This window comes from Delphinapterus leucas, chromosome 17 (assembly GCF_059928025.1).
Source record: "Delphinapterus leucas isolate spDelLeu-1000000601 "Yukka" chromosome 17, BTC_Dleu_Yukka2, whole genome shotgun sequence".
NCBI lineage: Eukaryota > Metazoa > Chordata > Mammalia > Artiodactyla > Monodontidae > Delphinapterus > Delphinapterus leucas.
This window is the reverse complement of record NC_143145.1, coordinates 47167083-47186168: the sequence shown is the minus strand read 5'-3', so window position 1 is coordinate 47186168 and position 19086 is coordinate 47167083. Positions and strand designations below refer to the sequence as shown.

The 19086-nt window shown below is 37.9% G+C and overlaps 1 pseudogene; it reads left to right on the top strand.

Annotated features, from left to right (window-relative positions):
- Nucleotides 1–16768: 16768 nt before the first annotated feature.
- LOC111180300 (lysine-rich coiled-coil protein 1 pseudogene) lies at nucleotides 16769–18796 on the top strand (annotated as a pseudogene).
- Nucleotides 18797–19086: the final 290 nt, after the last annotated feature.

The following is a 19086-nucleotide window of genomic DNA, read 5'->3' as shown; positions in this document are numbered from 1 at the left end:
TCAATTAAATCTATCCAGTCTCTTGTGTCATTTAAAGCTTGTTTTTCCTTATTTATTTTCATTTTGGTTGATCTGTCCATTGGTGAAAGTGGGGTGTTAAATCCCCTACTATGATTGTGTTACTGCCGATTTTCCCTTTTATGGCTGTTAGTATTTGTCTTATGTATTGAGGTGCTCCTATGTTGGGTGCATAAATATTTACAATTGTTATATCTTCATCTTCGATTGATCCCTTGATCATTAGGTAGTGTCCTTCCTTGTCTCCTGTGATAGTCTTTATTTTAAAGTCTATTTTGTCTGATATGAGAATTGCTACTCCAGCTTTCTTTTGATTTCCATTTGCATGGAATATCTTTTTCCATCCCCTCACTTTCAGTCTGTATGTGTCCCTAGGTCTGAAGTGGGTCTCTTGTAGACAGCATATATACAGGTCTTTTTTTTGTATCCATTCAACCAGTCTATGTCTTTTGGTTGGAGCATTTAATCCATTTACATTACATTTAAGGTAGTTATTGATATGTATGTTCCTATTACCATTTTCTTAATTGTTTTGAATTTGTTACTGTATGTCTTTTCCTTCTTTTGTGTTTCCTGCCTAGAGAAGTTCCTTTAGCATTTGTTGTAAAGCTGGTTTGGTGGTGCTGAATTCTGTTAGCTCTTGCTTGTCTGTAAATGTTTTAATTTCTATATCAAATCGCAATGAGATCCTTGCAGGGTAGAGTAATCTTGGTTGTAGGTTCTTAATGAGTTTGTTTTTGAATTTAAAAAATCTGAGTAAAATTGCCATAAAATCAGTTAGGTATTACCTACAAAAATTGCCTTGTTAAAAACAGAAGAAATTATTGTCCTAAACAATCATTTAAATTGTCATTAAGATTTAATTCCAATAAGAAATGTGAGCTCAAAATGTTGAAGAAATGACAACTTAAAAATACATTGGAGGAAGTTGAAATTTTTATGTCATGTCCCATTGTAGCTGATGAAAGCCCAAATGTAACAAATACCATCTGTTTAGCTATATTTGTATGTGTTGTAAATGAGAATATAAATGTGACTGAAGAAATTTTGGACATAAAACCCATGAGAGGCACAACATTCACAAACAAAGTATCTGTGTCGAGGAATGTTTTGAAATACTTAATGAAAACTGGCCAAGAAATATTAGGGAGTGACTCTAATATTAGATAGTGCCTCCATGAAAGTCTATGTTAATACCAAACTCCTGAGATGAAAATTTCAGGTGCTAAAATTTTGAGGGACATATACAATTTTCCAAGAATTACTTTGTACCAAATGATTTTTTAAAAAATGAAGCCTGTCTTCATTTGAAGTAAGATAAGAAGATCCTGTGGCTGAAATGTAGATAACTCAATGTTTACTTGAAGCCCTAGAAACACAATCAAATAAGTTGTCTAATGTGTATGCAGAGGCTAGGTGACTTGGTTGAGTCATTTTAGTTGTATTGAAGTTTCTTATTTTTAAGAGTTGAAAGAAATTGACTTGCTCATGTCATCTTGGGAAAATTTCTGCTTCAGCTCACCAGAGATTGAGGGATGAATCTTCATCTTTTTGGTTGATGTTACAACTCATCTAAACACCTTGAAAAGACCTTCACAAGTGGTTACCAATGATTTTATGTGCCCATTTCAAGTAAAATTGTGTCTTTGGGAAGCATCTGAGAAGGAAAATGGGAATTTACATTCCTCTGATGAAAGTGACTCTAAAAGCGACAACTGTAGCTTAAACTACATTCTCCAAGTATGAACTGGATTCCAGAAAATATTCTGATTTCACAGTTTATAAATATGTGCTAATATTCAATTTCAGTCAAATTAAGCTCTCAAAATTAACTTTAATCATGTGAACAAAGAGCTTCAAATGGAAGTTTCTGAGCTGCAGAAATGTTTCTGAAAACTAAATAGAAGTTCTAGAATACTAGAATTCTACAAATATCTCTGTAAAGTAGTTTTCTTAATTGTAAAAAACATTCTGTAAAGATTTTATAGGTGCCCAGATGTATTTAATTTTGCGAACAGCTATTTTCTTTTCTGAATAAAGCTAAATAAAACTCCCCAATAAAGGATTCAAGGCTGAATTCTGTACTGCACATAGCAATATAAAACACACAACTAGACACAGTCATCTTGGTGTAGAAGTAAAAGGGTGAATTTTCCAGTTCTAAATCAAAGAAGCAATGAATTAGGAAAGAGAAATGTAATACTTAGTAGCCCCTGTTTTTTTTTTTTTTTTTTTCAGTACGTGGGCCTCTCACTGCTGTGGCCTCTCCCGTTGCAGAGCACAGGCTCCGGATGCGCAGGCTCAGCAGCCATGGCTCACGGGTGCAGCCGCTCTGCGGCATGTGGGATCTTACCGGACTGGGGCACGAACCCATGTCCCCTGCATTGGCAGGCGGACTCTGAACCACTGTGCCACCAGGGAAGCCCGCCCTTGTTTTTTAATATGTATATATAAATAAATAAATATATATATATATATTTAATTGGGGTGTAGTTGCTTTAATATGCTGTGTTAGTTTCTGCTGTATTAGTTTCTGCTGTATATGTACATGTATACATATATCCCCTCCCTCTTGGACCTCCCTCCCAACCTCCTCCCCATCCCAACCATCTAGGTCACCACAGAGTACCAAGCTGAGCTCACTGTGCTATACAGCAGGTTCTCATTAGCTATCTGTTCTACACATGGTAGTGTATATATGTCAATCCCAATCTCCCAATTCATCTCACCCCCCTTCCTCATCCCATATCCACATGTCCATTCTCTACGTCTGCTTCTCTATTCCTGCCCTGCAAAAATGTTCATCTGTACAATTTTTTTAGAATCCACATATATGTATTAATATACAATATTTGTTTTTCTCTTTCTGACTGACTTCACTCTGTATGACAGACTCTAGGCCCATCCATGTCTCTACAAATGACCCAATTTCACTCATTTATGGCTGAGTAATATTCTATTGTATATATGTACCACATCTTCTTTATCCATTCATCTGTCGATGGACATTTATGTTGCTTCCATGTTCTGGCTATTGTAAATAGTGCTGCAATGCACATTGGGGTGCATGTGTGTTTTTGAATTATCATTTTCTCTGGGTATATGCCCAGTAGCGGGATTGCTGTGTCATATGGTATTTCTATTTTTAGTTTTTTAAGACACCTCCATACTGTTCTCCATAGTGGCTGTATCCACTTACATTCCCACCAATAGCACAAGAGGGTCCTCTTTTCTCCACACTCTCACCAGCATTTATTGTTTGTAGATTTTTAAATGATAGTCATTCTGACCAATGTGAGGTGACACCTCACTGTAGTTTTGATTTGCATTTCTCTAATAGATAGTGATGTTGAGGATCCTTTCATGTGCTTGTTGGCTATCTCTATGTCTTCTTTGGAGAAATGTCTACTTAGGTCTTCTGCCTATTTTTTGATTGGGTTGTTTGTTTTTTATTGATATTGAGCTGCATGAGCTGTTTGTATATTTTGGAGATTAATCCCTTGTCAGTTTCTTCATTTGCAAATATTTTATCCATGTCTAAGAGTTGTCTTTTAATCTCATTTATGGTTTCTTTTGCTGTGCAAAATCTTTTAAGTTTAATTAGGTTCCATTTTTTTTTGTTTTTATTTTCATTACTGTAGAGGAGGTGGGTCAAAAAAGATCTGCTGTGATTTATGTCAAAGAGTGTTCTGACTATGTTTTCTTCTAAGAGTTTTATAGTATGTGGTCTTACATTCAGGCCTTTAATCTATTTGGAGTTTATTTTTGTGTACAGTGTTAGGGAGTGTCCTAATTTCATTCTTTTACATGTAGCTGTCCTGTTTTCTCAGCATCATTTACTGAAGAGACTGTCTTTTATCCATTGTATATTTTTGCCACCTTTGTCATAGATTAGGTGACCATAGGTGCTTGGGTTAATCTCTGGGCTTTCTATCCTGTTCCATTGATATATATTTCTGTTTTTGTGCCAGTACCATACTGTCTGGATTACTGTAGCTTTGTAGTATAGTCTGAAGTCAGGGCACCTGATTCCTCCACCTCCATTTCTCTCTCTCAAGATTGCTATGGCTATTCGGGGTTTTTTGTGCTTCCATATATATTGTAAAATGTTTAGTTCTAATTCTGTGAAGAATGCCACTGGAAATTTGATAGGGATTGTATTGAATTTGTAGATTACTTTGGGTAGTATAGTCATTTTCACAATTTCAATTCTCCCAATTTAAGAACGTGGTATATCTCTCCAACTGTTTTGTCATCTTTGATTTCTTTCATCAGTGTCTTATAGTTTTCTGAGTACAGGTCTTTTGCCTCATTAGGCAGGTTTATTTCTAGATATTTTATTCTTTTTGTTGTGATGGTAAATGGGATTGTTTCCTTAATTTCTCCTTCTGATATTTCATTGTTAGTGTATAGGAATACAGGAGATTTCTGTGCATTAACTTTGTATCCTGAAACTTTACCTAATTCACTGATTAGCTCTAGTAGTTTTCTGGTGGCTTCCTCAGGATTTTCTATGTATAGTATCATGTCATCTGTAAACAGTGACAGTTTTACTTCTTCTTTTCCAATTTGTATTCCTTTCATTTCTTTTTCTTCTCTGATTGCCATGGCTTGGGCTTCCAAAACTCTGTTGAATAAGAGTGGCAAGAGTAGACATCAGTGTCTTGTTCCTGATCTTAGAGGAAATGCTTTCAGTTTTTCACCATTGAGAATGATGTTTGCTGTGGGTTTGTCATATGTGGCCTTTATTATGTTGAGGTAGGTTCCCTCTAGGCTCACTTTCTGGAGAGTTTTTTTTTTTTTTATCATAAATGGTGTTGAATTTTGTCCAAAGCTTTTTCTGCATCTATTGAGATGATCATATGGTTTTTATCTTTAATTTGTTAATATGGTGTATCACATTGATTGATTTGCATATATTGAAGAATCCTTGCATCCCTGGGATAAATCCCACTTGATCTCAGTGTATGATTATTTTAATGTGCTGTTGGATTCTGTTTGCTAGTACCTGGTTGAGGATTTTTGGGTCAATGTTCATCAGTGATGTTGGTCTATAACTTTCTTTTTTTGTGATACTTTTGTCTGGTTTTGGTATCAGGGTGATGGTGGCTTTGTAGAATGAGCTTGGGAGTGTTCCTTCCTCTGCAATTTTTTGGAAGAGTTTGGGAAGGATCAGTGTTAGCTCTTCTCTAAATGTTTGGTAGAATTCACCTGTGAAGTCATCTGGTCCTGGACTTTTGTTTGTTGGAAAATTTTAAATCACAGTTTGAATTTCATTACTTGTGATTGGTCTGTTCATATTTTCTATTTTTTCCTGGTTCAGTCTTGGAAGGTTGTACCTTTCTAAGAATTTGTCCATTTCTTCCAAATTGTCCAATTTATTAGCATATAGTTGCTTGTAGTCTCTTAGGATCCTTTGTATTTCTGTGGTGTCAGTTATCCTTTGTATTTCTGTGGTGTTAGTTTCTCAGAATTTGTCCATTTCTTCCTGATTGTCCAAGTTATTAGCATCTAGTTGCTTGTAGTAGTCTCTTAGGATCCTTTGTATTTCTGTGGTGTTAGTTTTTCATTTCTAATTTTACTGATTTGAATCCTCTGCCTTTTTTTCCTGATGAGTCTCACTAAGCATTTATCAATTTTGTTTATCTTCTCAAAGAACAAGCTTTTAGTTTAATTGATTTTTGCTATTGTTTTCTTTGTTTCTATTTCATTTATTTCCACTCTAATTTTTATGATTTCTTTCCTTCTACTAACTTTGGGTTTGTTTGTTCTTCTTTCTCTAGTTGCTTTAGGTGTAAGATTAGGTTTTTTATTTGAGATTTTTCTTGTTCTTGAGGTAGGATTGAATTCTGTAAACTTTCCTTTTAAGACTGCTTTTGTTGCATCCCATAAGTTTGGGTCATTGTGTTTTCATTGTCATTTGTTTCTAGGTATATTTTGATTTCCTGTATGATTTCTTCAGTGATCTTTTGGTTACTTAGCAGCATATTGTTTAGTCTACATATGTTTTTGTTTTTTTCAGGTTTTTTTCCTGTAATTAATTTCTAATCTCATAGTGTTGTGGTCAGAAAAGATGCTTGATACAGTTTCAATTTTCTTAAATTAATCAAGGCTTAATTTGTAACCTAAGATGTAATCTATCCTGGAGAATGTTCCATGTGCACTTAAGAAGAAGTTGTATTCTGCTGCTTTTGGATGGAATGTCCTATAAATATCAATTAAGTCTACCTGCACTGTTGTGTCATTTAAAGCTGTTTTTCCGGATTAATTTTCTTTCTGGATGATCTGTCCATTGGTGTAAGTGTGGTGTTAAAGTCCCCTGCTATTATTGTGTTACTGTCAGTTTCCCCTTTTATGGTTGTTAGCATTTGCCTTATGTATAGAGGTGCTCCTATGTTGGGTGCATAAATATTTACAATTGGGAGAGACTTTCAAGTTGTCGGAGGAGTAAGATGTGGAGATCACTTTCCTCCCCACAAATGCATCAGAAATACATCTACATGTGGAACAACTACTACAGAGCACCTACTGAATGCTGGCAGAAGACCTCAGACTTCCCAAAAGGCAAGAAACACCCCATGTACCTGTATAGGGCAAAAGGAAAAAGAAAAAACAGAGACAAAAAAATAAGGATGGGACCTGCACCTCTGGGAGGGAGCTGTGACGGAGGAAAAGTTTCCACACACTAGGAAGCCCCTTCACTGGCGGAAAGAGGGGGTGGGCCAGAGGGAAGCTTCGGAGCCATGGAGGAGAGTGCAGCAACAGGGGTGCATAGGGCAAAGTGGAGAGATTCCCACACAGAGGATCAGTGCCGCCAGCACTCACCAGACTGAGAGGCTTGTTTGCTCACCCACCAGGGCGGGTGGGGGCTGGGAGCTGAGGCTCAGGCTTCAGAGGTCAGATCCCAGGGAGAGGACTGGGGTTAGCTGCATGAACACAAACTGAAGGGGGCTAGTGTGACACAGCTAGCCAGGAGGGAGTCTGGGAAAATGTCTGAAACTGCCTAAGAGGCAAGAGACCATTGTTTTGGGGTGCATGAGGAGAGGAGATTCAGAGCATCCCCAAAATGAGCTCCAGAGAGGGGTGTGAGCCACGGCTATCAGCACAGGACACCAGAGAAGGGCATGAGACACTAAGGCTGTTGCTGCAGCCACCAAGAAGCCTGTTTGGAAGCACAGGTCACTATCCACACCTCCCCTCTTGGGAACATGTGCAGCCTGCCACTGCCAGGGTCCTGTGATCCAGGGACAATTTCCCCTGGAGAACACACAGCATGCCTCAGGCTGTTGCAACATCACACCAGCCTTGCAGCTGCAGGCTCGCCTGGCATTCCATACCCCTCCCTCCCTCTGGCCTGAGTGAGCCATAGCCCCGAATCTGCTGCTCCTTTAACCCCATCCTGTCGTGGTGGGAACAGATGTCTTCAGGAGACCTACATGCAGATTTGAGCCAAATCCAAAGCTGAACCCCAGGAGCTGTGTGAACAAGAAGAGAAAGGGAAATTTCTCCCAGCAGACTCAGGAGCAGCAGAGTAAAATTCCACAATCAACTTGATGTACCCTGCATCTATGGAATACCTGATTAGACAATGAATCATCCCAAACTTGAGGCGGTGGACTTTGGGAGCAACTGTAGACTTGGGGTTTGCTTTCTGCATCTAATATGTTTCTGGTTTTATATTTATCTTACTTTAGTATTTAGAGTTCATTATCACTGGTAGATTTGTTAATTGATTTGGTTGCCTCTTCCTTTATATATATATAATTTTTTGCTTTTTCTCTTTTTATGAGTGTGTATGTGTATGCTTCTTTGTGTGATTTTGTCTGTATAGGTTTGCTATTACCATTTGTCCTAGGGTTCTGTCTGTCCATTTTTCCATTGTTTTTCTTCTTATGATGTTTTAGCCCTTGTTATCATTGGTGGATTTGTTTCTTGTGTTGGTTGTTCTCTTATTTTTTTTATTACTTTTTAAAGTTTTTAATATTTTTTTATTCTTTATTGTATTTTATTTTATTTTTCCCTTTTTTTCTGAGTTGTGTGGCTGACAAGGTCTTGGTGCTCCGGCTGGGTGTCAGGACTCTGCCTCTGAGGTGGGAGAGCTGAGTTCCGGACATTGGTCCACCAGAGACCTCCTGGCTCCATGTAATGTCAAACATCAAAAGCTCTCCCAGAGATCTCCATCTCAATGCTAAGACCCAGCTCCACCCAATGGCCAGCAAGCTACAGTGCTGGAAACCCTGTGCCAACAACTAGAAAGACAGGAACACAGCACCACCCATTAGTAGAGAGGCTGCATAAAGTCATAAGGTCAAGACACCCCAAAACACACCACTGTACATGGTCCTGCCCACCAGAAAGACAAGATCCAGCTTCATCCAACAAAACACAGGCACCAGTCAGCTACACCAGGAAGCCTACACAACCCACTGAACTGACCTCACCGACTGGGGGCAGACACCAAAAACAATGGGAACTACGAACCTGCAGCCTGTGAAAAGGAGACCACAAACACAGTAAGTTGAGCAAAATGAGAAGACAGAAAGACACACAGCAGATGAAGGAGCAAGATAAAAACCCAACAGACCAAACAAATGAAGAGGAAATAGGCAGTCTACCTGAAAAATAATTCAGAGTGTTGATAGAAAAGATGATCCAAAATCTTGGAAATAGAATGGAGAAAATACAAAAAACGTTTAACAAGGACTTAGAAGAACTATAGAGCAAACAAACAACGATGAACAATGCAATAAATGAAAATAAAAATTCTCTAGAAGGAATCAATAGCAGAATAACTGAAGCAGAAGGATGGATAAGCGACCTGGAAGATAAAATACTGGAAATAACTACTGCAGAGCAGAATAAAGAGAAAAGAATGAAAAGAATTGAGGATAGTCTCAGAGACCTCTGGAACAACATTAAACGGACAAACAGTCTAATTGTAGGGGTCCCAGAAGAAGAAGAGAAAAAGAAAGGGACTGAGAAAATACTTGAAGAGATTATAGTTGAAAACTTCCCTAATATGGGAAAGGAAACAATCAAGTCCAGGAAGAGCAGAGTCCCATACAGGATATATCCAAGGAGAAACATGCCAAGACACATATTAATCAAACTATAAAAATTAAATACAAAGAAAAAATATTAAAAGCAACAAGGGAAAAACAACAAATAACATACAAGGGAATCCCCATAAGATTAACAGGTGATTTTTCTTCAGAAACTCTGCAAGCCAGAAGGGAGTGGCAGAACATATTCAAAGTGATAAAGGGGAAAAACCAGAAACAAGATTATTCTACGCAGCAATGATCTCATTCTCATTTGACAGAGAAATGAAAACCTTTACAGACAAGCAAAAGGTAGGAGAATTCAGCACCACCAAACCAGCTTAACAACAAATGCTAAAAGAACTTCTCTAGGGAGGAAACACAAGAGAAGGAAAAGACATACAATAACAAACCCAAAACAATTAAGAAAATGGTAATAGGAACATACATATCGATAACTATCTTAAATGTAAATGGATTAAATGCTCCAACCAAAATACAAAGACTGGATGAATGGATATAAAAACAAGACCTGTATATATGTTGTCTACAAGAGACCCACTTCAGACCTAGGGACACAAACAGACTGAAAGTGAGTGACCGGGAAAAGATATTCCATGCAAATGGAAATCAAAAGAAAGCTAGAGGAGCAATTCTCATATCAGACAAAACAGACTTTAAAATAAAGACTATTAGAAGAGACAAAGAAGGACACTACATAATGATCAAGTGATCGATCCAAGAAGAAGATATAACAATTGTAAATATATATGCAACCAACATAAGAGTACCTCAATTCATAAGTCAGATGCTAACAGCCATAAAAGGGGAAATCGACAGTAACAGAATCATAGTAGGGGACTTTAACACCCCACTTTCACCAACGGGTGTATCATCCAAAAGGAAAATAACTAAGGAAACACAAGCTTTAAATGATACATTAAACAAGATGGACTTAATTGATATTTATAGGACATTCCATCCAAAAACAACAGAATACACTTTCTTCTCAAGTGCTCATGGAACATTCTCCAGGATAGATCATAACTTGGGTCACAAATCAAGCCTTGGTAAATTTAAGAAAATTAAAATTGTATCAAGTATCTTTTCTGACCACAACACTATGAGATTAAATATCAACTACAGGAAAAGGTCTGTAAAAAATACAAACATATGGAGGCTAAACAATACAATACACAAAAACCAAGAGATAACTGAAGAATTCAAAGAGGAAATTAAAAAAATACCTAGAAACAAATGACAATGAAAACAGGACAACCCTAAACCTAAGGGATGCAGCAAAAGCAGTTTTAAGAGGGAAGTTTATAGCAATACAGTCTTACCTCAAGAACAAAAAACATCTCAAATAAACAACCTAAACTTACACCTCAAGCAATTAGAGAAATAAGAACAAAAAACCTCAAAGTTAGCAGAAGGAAAGAAATCATAAAGATCAGATCAGAAATAAATGAAAAAGAAATGAAGGAAATGATACCAAAGACCAATAAAACTAAAAGCTGGCTCTTTGACAAGATAAAAAAATATGATAAACCATTAGCGAGACTCATCAAGAAAAAAAAGGGAGAAGACTCAAATCAATAGAATTAAAAATGAAAAAGAAGTAACTGACACTGCAGAAATACAAAGGATCATGAGAGATGACTGCAAGCACAACCTGGAAGAATTAGACAAATTCTTAGAAAAGCACAACCTTCCGAGTCTGAATCAGGAAGAAACAGAAAATATAAATAGACCAATCACAAGCAATGAAATTGAAACTGAGAGTAAAAAACTTCCAACAAACAAAATCCCAGAACCAGATAGCTTAACAGGCGAGTGCAAAATATAGCAAAGGGAGGAACACTATCAAACTCATTCTATGAAACCACCATCACCCAGAAGATACCAAAACCAGACAAAGATATCACAAAGAAAGAAAACTACAGGGTGGTGTCACTGATGATCATAGCTGCAAAAATCCTCAACAGAATAGTAGCAAACAGAATGCAACAGCACATTAAAGGGATCATTCACCATAATCAAGTGGGGTTTATCCCACTAATGCAAGGATTCTCCCATATAATCAAATCAGTCAATGTGATAATCCATATTAACTAACCATAGGAGAAAAACCATATGATCATCTCAATAGATGCAGAAAAAGCTTTGGACAAAATTCAACACCCATTTATTATAAAAATCCTCCAGAAAGTAGGCATAGAGGGAACTTACCTCAACATACTAAAGGCCACATATGACAAATCCACAACCAACATCGTCCTCATTGGTGAAAAACTGAAACCATTTCCTCTAAGATGAGGAAAAATACAAGGTTGCCCACTCTCACCACTATTATTCAAAATAGTTTTGGAAGTTTTAGCCACAACAATCAGAGAAGAAAAAGAAATAAATGGAACCCAAATCAGAAAAGAAGAAGTAAACCTGTCACTGTTTGCAGATGACATGTTATTATACATATAAGGCCCTATAGATGCTACCAGAAAACTACTAGAGCTAATCAATGAATTTGGTAAAGTACTAGGATACAAAGTTAATGCCCAGAAATCCCTTGCATTCTCGTACACTAATGATGAAAAATCTGAAAAGGAAATTAAGGAAACAATCCCATTTACCATTGCAACAAAAAGAATAAAGTACCTGGGAATAAACCCACCTAAGGAGACAAAAGACTTGTATGCAGAAATGCATGACACTGATGAAAGAAATTAAAGATGATACAAACAGATGGAGAGATATACCATGTTCTTGGAATGGAAGAATCAATATTGTGAGAATGACTATACTACCTAAAGCAATCTACAGATTCAATGCAATCCCTATCAAACTACCAATGGTATTTTTCACAGAACTAGAACAAAAAAATTTCACAATTTGTATGGAAACACAAAAGACCCCGAACAGCAAAAGCAATCTTGAGAAAGAAAAATGGAGCTCATGGAATCAGGCTCCCAGACTTCAGGCTATACTACAAGTCTACAGTAATCAAGACAGTATGGAACTGTCACAAAAACAGAAATATAGATCACTGGAACAAGATAGAAAGCCCAGAGGTAAACCCATGCACATATGGTCTCCTTATTTTTGATAAAGGAGGCAAGCATATACAATGGGAAAAGACAGCCTCTTCAATAAGTGGTGCTGGGAAAACTGGACAGCTACATGTAAAAGATGAAATTAGAATACTCCCTAACAGCATGCACAAAAGAAAACTTAATATGGGTTAAAGACCAAAATGTAAGGCCAGACACTATAGAACTCTTAGGGGAAAACATAGGCAGAACAGTGTATGATATAAATCACAGTAAGATGCTTTTTGACCCACCTCCTAGAGAAATGGAAATAAAAACAAAAATAAACAAATTGGACCAAATGAAACTTAAAAGCTTTTGCACAGCAAAGTAAACCATAGACAAGACAATAAGACAACCCTCAGAATGGGAGAAAATATTTGCAAATGAAGCAACTGTCAAAGGATTAATCTCCAACATTTACAAGCAGCTCATGCAGCTCAATATCAAAAAAACAAACATGCAATCCAATAATGGACAGAAGACCTAAACAGACATTTCTCAAAAGAAGATATACAGATTGCCAATAGACACATGAAAGGATGCTCAACATCACTAATCATTAGAGAAATGCAAATCAAAACTCTAATGAGGTATCACATCACACCAGTCAGAATGGCCATCATCAAAAAATCTACAAACAATAAATGCTGGAGAGGGTGTGGAGAAAAGGGAACCCTATTGCACTGTTGGTGGGAACATAAATTGATACAGCCACTATGGAGAACAGTGTGGAGGTTCCTTAAAAAACTAAAGAAGTAGTACCATACGAACCAGCAATCCCACTACTGGGCATATACCCTGAGAAACCATAACTCAAAAATGGTCACATTCCACAATGTTCATTGCAGATCTGTTTACAGTAGCCAGGACATGGAAGCAACCTAAGTGTCCACCGACAAATGAATGGGTAAAGAAGATGTAGCACATATATACAATGATACTACTCAGCCATAAAAAGAAACGAAATTGAGTTATTTGTAGTGAGGTGGATGGACCTAGAGACTGTTATACAGAGTGAAGTAAGTCAGAAAGAGAAAAATAAATACCGTATGCTAACACATATATATAGAATCTAAAAAAAAGAAAAGAAAATGGTTCCGAAGAACCTAGGGGCAGGACAGGAATAAAGTCGCAGATGTACAGAATGGACTTGAGGACACGGGAAGGGGGAAGGGTAAGCTGGGACGAAGGGAGAGAGTGTCATGTATATATATACACTACCAAATGTAAAAGAGATAGCTACTGGAAGCAGCCACATAGCACAGGGAGATCAGCTTGGTGCTTTGTGATCACGTAGAGTGGTGGGATAGGGAGGGTGGGAGGGAGATGCAAGAGGGAGGAGATATGGAGATATGTGTATATGTATAGCTGATTCAGTTTGTTATAAAGCAGAAACTAACACACTATTGTAAAGCAATTATACTCCAATAAAGACGTTAAAAAATGTTTACAATTGTTATGTTTTCTTCTTGGATTGATCCCTTAATCATTAGGTAGTGTCCTTCTTTATCTCTTGTAAGAGTCTATTTTAAAACCTAGTTTCTCTGAAATTAGTATTGCTACTCCAGCTTTCTTTTGATTTCCATTTGCATGGAATACCTTTTTCCATCCCCTCATTTTCAGTCTGTATGTGTCCCTAGGTCTGAAGTGGGTCTCTTGTAGACAGATATATATGGGCCTATTTTTTGTTTCCATTTACCCAATTTATGTCTTTTGGTTGTAGCATTTAATCCATTTACATTTAAGGTAATTATCAATATATATGTTCCTATTACCATTTTCTTTATTGTTTTGGGTTCTTTTTTTAGGTCTTTTCCTTCTCTTGTGTTTCCTTACTGTAGAATTTCCTTTAGCATTTGTTGTAAAGCTGGTTTTGTGGTTCTGAATTCTCTTAGTCTTTGCTTGTCTGTAATGCTCTTGATTTCTCTGTCAAATCCAAATGAGATCCTTGCTGGTTAGAGTAATCTTGGTTGTACGTTTTTCCCTTTCATCACTTTAAATATATCCTGTCACTCCCTTCTGGCCTGCAGTTTTTCTGCTAAAAAGCAGCTGATAACCTTATGGGGATTCCCTTGTATATTATTTGTTGCTTTTTCCTTGCTTCTTTTAATGTTTTTTTTCTTGATTTTAATTATTGTTAGTTTGATTAATATGTGTTTTGGTGTGTTTCTCCTTGGCTTTATCCTGTATGGGACTCTGTATTTCCTGGACTTGGGCAGCTATTTCCTTTCCCACGTTAGGGAAGTTTATGACTATAATCTCTTCAAATATTTCCTCAGACCCTTTCTCTTTCTCTTCTTCTTTTGGGACCCCTATAATTCGAATGTTGGTGCCTTTAATGTTGTCCCAGAGGTCTCTAAGACTGTCCTCATTTATTTTCCATCTTTTTTCTTTATTCTGCTCCTCAGCAGTTATGTCCACTATTCTGTCTTCCAGCTCACTTATTGTTCTTCTCTCTCAGTTATTCTGCTATTGATTCCTTCTAGAGTATTTTTCATTTCAGTTATTGTGTTGTGCATCACTGTTTGCTCTTTAGTTCTTCTAGGTCTTTATTATACATTTCTTGTTTTTTCTTGATCTGTTGCTCCATTCTATTTCCAAGTTTTTGGATCATGTTTACTCTCATTCCTCTGAATTCTTTTTCAGATAGGTTGCCTATTTCCTCTTCATTTATTTGGTCTTGTATGTTTTTTCTTGTCCTTCCTAATATTTTTTTTTGTCATTTCATTTTTTTGTTGGGTGTGGCTGTGTTCCTGTCTTGCTGGTTGTTTGCCCTAAGTCATCCAGCCCTGGAGTTTGCAGGCAGTTGGGTTGAGCCAGGTCTTGGTGTCGAGATGAGGACTTCTGGGAGACCTCAAACCAATTAATATTCCCTGGGATCTGAAGTTCTCTGTTAGTCCAGCACTTGGTGGACTAACAGGTACTTAGGCCTGACCACTGCCCTGAGAACCAAGACCCTGCAGGCTGAGCATAAAGTCAAAAGAAAAAAAAAAAAAAAGAGAAGAAAAAAATCAACAAACAGAAAAGAGCATAACAATAACAAAGAATAAAAACTAAAAAAAATTAGAAAAATAATTAAACAACAACAAAACAAAACAGAACAGCAAAAAAAAAACAACATAAATAATTTTTTAAATTAAGTAATAAAGTAAGAATAAAAATAAAAGATAAAAATACTAAAAAATTTTTTAAAAGAAATGAAAAATAAAATAATAAAAAATTCCCTGGTGCCTCCTCTATCAATGTTCTTGCCCCAATGGTGAGCTACATCCTAGTCCCACCTCCCCAGTAGGCCTCCAAGACCTCTATGGAAGTCTCTGGACCCACCGTGTCAGCCCCACTTCTGCGTGTGTTCCTCTCACCAGCGTCTGTTACTGGAGCTGGCCCAGAGGACCAGTGCTGGGGCACAGGCCTCCATCGGTGCACTCACAGGGGCCAGCACAGTCAGAGGAGGCCTTGGAGGGGGGCGGCACTCAACCCACCTGGACCCGTGTGGCCAGAGGTGGCCCTGTCAGGGATGGTACTCAGGCTTCCAGGACCCACGCAGCCAGAGGAGGCTTTGGTGGGGGTGGGGCTTAGGCCTGGGACCCATGCAGCCAGAAGAGGCATTGGTCGTGGGAGGGGTCAGGCCTGGGACCCATGCAACTAGAAGAGGCCTGGTCGGGGGAGGAGGCTCAGGCCCAGGACTCATCTAGCTGGAGGAGGCCTTGGGATGTGGGTATTAAGGCCTGGGATCCCAGCAGGATTGCCAGGGCCCAAGTGGGCAGGGGAGACACCGCATCCCCCTCCAATCCCCACTGATCTCCCCATCTTGAGTGGGCCCTTCTGAGCATGGGAACCTCTCCCCTCCCCCAGCCTCCCTCAGGGGTGCTGGTCCCATCCCACCTCCATTTTTCTTTGCCCCTCCCCTTCCCTCCCACATCCTATCTGGTTGAGCAAGGATTCCTCCCATCAACTTAGGTGTCTGAGGTCCCCCACCAGCATCTAGCAGGAGCCCTAGCTGTGAGGAGACTTGAACTCTGTGTCCTCCTACTCTGCCATCTTGATTCTGCCAATGTGTATATTTATGGTACAATTTAAAATGTAATCTCTGCTATAATACATTTTTGCATTATTAGACATAGTTAAATGATATTTCAATAAAATAAAAAATAGTTATATTTTTAGCAGTTGACACACAAAAATCTGGTTTTCTTTACTCTTTTATTACTTTCCTGGAACCAAAGGCACTTGAATTTGAGACACTTGGATCAGTGTTTTATCTTAGCAAATGACAAGAAGAAACCTGGTTTTGCCCTCTAAATGCCTTTCAAATAATGACTGGAAGTTGATGATGACTGACTTCTCTCAGTGAGCACAGCCTGTACTATATTTAGGATGACAATGATCTTTGGCTAAGCAGTAGACTGCTTGCTTCTTCATTTACCTTTCTTCAAAATTGTTAAAATTGTTGGTGCTTCTTTGAAAATGCTGTACATTTTAAATAATTTGAAGCAAATATTGAATCAAAGATAAATCAATTATATAATATGTACTCAGCTAAAGTAAGCATATTCTAATTTTGTGAATAAGAAAAACTCACATATAAATAATAATGTCCTTAATAATATTATGACAGTATCTCCTTTATTTGTCAACGTTCTTTGTACTTAGTGGTCATGATTATTGATAGTGATTGTGATTTTCTTGATTAGAATATAAACTCCACAAGGACAACACTTTAAAAATGTTAACTGGAGTAGTGCACCTCGCCGCTATGGTGGCGGTGCTGTCCAGTCAGCCGCTGGTAGTGGTAGCAACTTTCCCTCACGAAGTCCGGTCTCCGCCTCCTGCTCCCACCCACTTGCTCGGTGGCTGAGGCAGCGGTGGCGGCAACGGTTGTCCCTGCCTCTCCGCCTCCACCACCTCGGCCTACCCACCGACTGGCGACGTTGGCGGGGAGGGGGACTGTAGTTGTAGACGGCCGCCCCTGCCTCAGAGAAGATACCATGTTGAATGAGCAAAGACTGAACTTTATACAGATACCTTTTGTAAAAAGGCTTATAAGGAATAGTGACATAATTTGAATTGCAGTGGATTTCATATTATGAGGTGAATGGGAGTGGAGTATTGGACAAAAAATAGATTTTTTAATCTCTGCATCATGGTTTTTAGCTCTTCAGTTGTTGCACAGTCTCACTATTTGGGGAAAGTTCATGCTAAAAAACTGAAGCAATTAATGGGTGAATATGATCAAATTTCTCCACCAACTTCTCAACCTGATAAGGAGAATCCCTTGTCAACCTAATGAAGCATTCAAAGAAGACATCTGACTCTTTTCAAGATGAACTTGAAGATTATATCAAAGTGCAGAAAACCAGAGGCTTAGAGCCAAATACTTGTTTCAGAAAGATGAGAGAGGATTATTTGGAAACATGTGGATACAAAGAAGAGGTTGATTCTAGACCCAGGTGTAGAATGTTTGATCAAAGACTCCCTTATGAACCCATCCAGACCTACCGAAGACCATGCAATATTTCACAAGCAGTGGAGAAGCAATTACCTCAGTGGCTACCAGCTTATGACAGCAGGCTGAGACTAGACTCCCTGAGCTACTGTCAATTCACCAGGGACTGTTTCTCAGGAAAACCAGTAGCCCTGAACTTTAATCAACAAGAGTATAACTGTAGCTCATACAGTGTAGAATCTGGAGTTTACAGGCATCTCTCCTTAGAAAACAGTACCAGTGCCCATCAAACTAGTTAGAAACAGATACATCAGAAGAGAAAAAGACACCCAGAGGAAGGCTGGGATAAACCAGAAGAGGAGCGGCCCAAGCATAAGAGGAAGAAAGCTTATGAGGAAATGGACTTAGACAAACACAAGAGCATCCAAAGAAACAAAATAGAGGTGGAAACAGTCAGAGTCAGTACAGAAAAGCTTAAGAACTGAAAGGACAAAAGAAGCCAAGATGTAGCCTCTAAGAAAGAGGAATGTAAGTGTAGAAAAGAGAAAAAGGAACAAGGGAAAGAAAGGACAGAAGAGGAGATGCTTTGGGACCAGTCTATCCTTGGATTTTGAAGCTCTTGCATTGGTTCTCCTGAGGTTAAACTGAAAAAATAGTTGAGGAGCTTGGTTTTACGATGTCCATGTTCATATCGCTCTTTTCATGTGAACAGGTACAAAGGCTAAGTGAACAGAAAACATTTAATGTACTTTCTCTCCAACATGGAAATTACTTTTCCTCTCTTCTAAAATCATTACTACATTTTTCTTATACATAATGTAACTTCCCTTAATGAGGGTGGCTCTGCTTTTATTCATCAAATTGCTATGATGGTGGAAGTATTCTTCCCTTGGGAGGTCATTTATTTTAAATTGGAGGATTAATAGGCTTTACAGAATCTATTTCTTGATTGGGTTTTAGTTTGGGATGGGTGTTTTTATATTCATTAGTTTTCTCTGTGAAGCAGTTTAGACTGATTTTTTTTTCCTTCATTAGATCTAACTTGCAGTATATTTTCTAGATTGGAAAGTGGAAAATGACATACATTATAATAGGCTTAAGTTACATACAGTTTTAAACGTTTCAAGAAGTCTTGATACAAAATCAGTTTATATTCTGGAAATGTTTATAATATAATAAAGTTCTAATTTCTCCAAAAATATGTTAACTGTTATATCCTAAATATTCAGTAGAGTGCTTGGCACATAGTAGATAATAAATGTCTGTTGAAGTATTATTTAAGGATAACTGAAAAAAAAACCCCTATATTTGAATAATATGTATTAGCCAGATTAGGCTAAATTGCATTGTCAGTAATAAACAACCTCCAAATATCAGTGGTTTAACATACAAAAGTTTATTTCTTGCTCCTGAAACATATTATTGTGGTTGACAGTGGGCTCTGCATCTGGATTGATGTAGGCTCTGCAGTCTTGTAGCAGCAACATTT